At 44.2% G+C, this 3,329-nt stretch overlaps 1 long non-coding RNA gene across 1 annotated transcript in view; it reads right to left on the bottom strand.

Moving 5' to 3' along the window:
- Window positions 1-1,818: 1,818 nt before the first annotated feature.
- The window catches only part of LOC116536973, a 5,049-nt gene continuing 3,538 nt past the window's right edge, over window positions 1,819-3,329 (bottom strand). The window contains exon 2 of the long non-coding RNA XR_004262907.1: window positions 1,819-2,123. This is a non-coding gene — a long non-coding RNA (uncharacterized LOC116536973). The remainder of the gene's footprint in view (window positions 2,124-3,329) is intronic.

Here is a 3,329-nt window from a genome sequence, read left to right as displayed (position 1 = left end):
GCTCTTGTTACCCAGGCTGGAGTGCAATGGCGCGATCTCGGCTCACCACAACCTCCGCCTCCTGGGTTCAGGCAATTCTCCTGCCTCAGCCTCCTGAGTAGCTGGGATTACAGGCACACACCACCATGCCCAGCTAATTTTTTGTGCTTTTAGTAGAGACGGGGTTTCACCATGTTGACCAGGATGGTCTCGATCTCTTGACCTCGTGATCCACCCGCCTCGGCCTCCCAAAGTGCTGGGATTACAGGCTTGAGCCACCGCGCCCAGCCCAGAAAGATATATTTTTAAAAATAGCTATGACCCACACTGTAGAAGAAGTATAGTACAGAAAAGTGGAAGGAAGAAATAGAAAGGCACTTTGGTTTAAATTATCAGAAACTCTACCTTATTTCTGTACTTCATATAAGTTTTGGTTAAATATAAACCAAAAACAATTCAGCCAAATGAAAACAGAGAAAGTTCAAACTAGAAATGTCAGGAAGAGGATTGGTTTTCCCTAAACAAAATTTTTGAGTTTAACGTCTGTGTTCCCAGAACGGAGCAATCCAAAGAGAAAAATGACCTGGGGGAGACCATGTTTATCTGTTGTTTTAGTTTGGTGAATAAAGACTTAGTTTCAGATGACTTGAGGAGTCTCATTGAAAAGTTGTTTTCACTGAGACAATGAAAAAACAAGACTTTTAACTTTATAATTCATTATTCCAAAGTGGGCTATGATTTCTAAGGTCAGCTGCTCAGAAAAATGAAGACATTTTATGCTGCTGAGATATAGAAAATCTCCTTTCAATTACATTGACAAATGGTTTAATTCTTCAGTTTACTTATTTGATGACAGAGCTTTCATAATTTATAAGAATAGAATATGTACATATATACAACTGTCATTCCTTTCAACTCTGATTTTAATTAGAAACAGATACTTTTTAAGGAGATACTACGATAAATTACACACATTATATGAACTCTTCATATATTCTAAGTCTGTACGCAGGGAAATCAATGACATGTACTAACAGAATTGTTACTTATCTGTGTTTATGGATAAACACATTAACACATTTGGGACAATGATTTTTGTGATTATTATTTCTATCTTCAACCTATGGCCAAAATTATGCATAGAGGGTGAGATTCAGGACCAAACCAGTTCAACCTTCAACCAAACTACTTAGGCATCCTAAAAAAAAAAGAAATACTACAAAATAAATACATATTCTAACCTGAAGAATCACAATAAAACAAAAACAGCAAAATCAGTAACAACAATAAAACCGTCTCTGAATGAATGCTGGCAGGGAAGGTGGGAAAAGGTTAAGCCTGCATTATTTCTATCCACTTCACTAAATGGAAAGGAAATAGAATTTGGCAGTGCTATTCAGCAGACCCTGTCAGGATAGAGACGCACACTCATCCCACCTGGATTAGCTCACTGGGGGGCCTGGCCTTGTGCCTGGAGCCCCTGTGGAATCTGTTTCTTCTTTCTGGAGCCAGGAAAGGCATTAGAGGCAGGGCAGGTGGGACTGGGAGAAGGAAAGCCCTTTAAACCCTCCTTCTGCCAGACATTGTCTCCCCTGTGCAATGTCCTTTGACTTTTACAGAGCATAGGAGTTGTGTCAAGTTGGTGAAGCCACAGGTTACGCAACTCTGGAATGATACATAACCAGGGCAAAAATAGCCACCAGCTATCCAAAGCTCGCTGTGTGCTGGGGACCTGCAAAGGGCTCTATGTGCAGTATTATCCCATTTAATCCTCAGAACAACCCCTGAGGTCAGTCCTGCTATCCTCTCCACTGACAAATGAAGAAACTAAGGCACAGATGGGGTTAGTAACTGATTCGTTTATTTGAAGAGATTGCCATGTGTCTAGGAAGTGGATTTGAGGCTGGCATCTTGTCCCCGAAATGCTCTGCTTCTCTGTGCTCCACTGCTGCTGTTCTGCAGAGGAGGAAATAGAGTCCTTCGGAGCATTGACTCAGCTGTTTTGACTCTTGAAACTCTTGAAGTTTCAACTCTGAAGGGTTGACTCCTTTCAAGTTATTCCATCAGGTGATAAGAGAGTTGAAGTTGGGATCCAGGTCTCTCGATTTCCAGAACAGTACCTTTTCTACCATACACGGCCTCATCTGAGAATGAGACGTAAGATCTTATCACACACACCCCATTTGCCTCCCAGTTGTCCCTACTTGGAGACAGTGAGGGGGCATTGCCAGAGGAATTCTTGCCTTGCTGATCCCCATCTTCAGATCTCTCTCTATCTTTCTCTCTTTCTCTCTCTCTCTTTTTTTTTTTTTTTCTTGTTTTGCTTTTAAGTCCTGACTGCTTCATTCTCCAAGGAGAGATGAGGGGGAACCCCATGATGGGGAGATCCAAGCAGGCTCAAGAAACTTTCCTAACCCAAGGATATTGGGGGCATTGGAGAGAGGACCTGGGGCCTGCAGGGGAGGTGGTGGTAAGGTGGGTGATGGAGATGAAGGGAGTAAGCATAGCATGTGAAGAGGGGGCCCCTGTAAATACACACCCCCTCTCTAAGCCTCAGTGTCCTTTTTGTACATTGGTAGGGGTGCAGGGATATAGTCAGGGTTCATGGTTTCCAGGCTCATCCTCTCTGTCTAAGGTTGGCTCCCGAGAAGCAAACCCTGAGATTACTGCTTTGTGAAGGAAATGCCTGTGGGAGAAACTAAAGAAGGAGGTGGGAAAGCAGAGCAGGGAAGGGGAAAAGCTAAGCAAACCTGTGACTCAAGTTCAGTGCAGCCTTGGCCTGATCCCTCAGAGGAGACCGAGGGGGTCACTTTTGCTCCAGAGTTTGTTCCAAAGGAAAGCAAGTTAGGTGGCTTTCGCCATTTAGTCTGAGGGTCACCTGAGGAGAGAGTGGGGTGATGTTACTCCCAGACATTTACCATCCTGTCTGCACATGAGAAAAAGTGTCTTTGGTAGTATAAGGCAAGCCAGGAGAGTTGTATAGGCACATGGTTAGCAGGAAAAGCCAATAGAATGGTGTACACAGAATGATAAAAGGGAATCTGATGGGGCATTCCAGTGTCTCCTTCACTACCCTTAGATTCATCCTGATTATTTCAGGATTCTAGATCTCCCTGCAAAGCACTGGGTTGATGAGAGAACAGATGAGGCTTCCTTTAGACTGGATGCCAGAAGCTGATCACTCAAGTGAGAGCACTGGCATGTGAGGGCAGGGAACAGGGTCAGGGGAATCCCAAAGAACCAGATGGCATGTTTGACAGGGCTGAAGGGGGCTGACTCTCCCGCCTGCCGATAAACATGCACAGAGTCACACCCATAGCCATGCACACTCAGACACATAGGGGCACAGG

The sequence above is a fragment of the Sapajus apella genome, unplaced genomic scaffold, assembly GCF_009761245.1.
Source record: "Sapajus apella isolate SASKATOON/1434 unplaced genomic scaffold, GSC_monkey_1.0 scaffold106, whole genome shotgun sequence".
Classification (NCBI taxonomy): Eukaryota; Metazoa; Chordata; class Mammalia; order Primates; family Cebidae; genus Sapajus; species Sapajus apella.
This window is presented reverse-complemented; position numbering and strand designations above follow the sequence as displayed.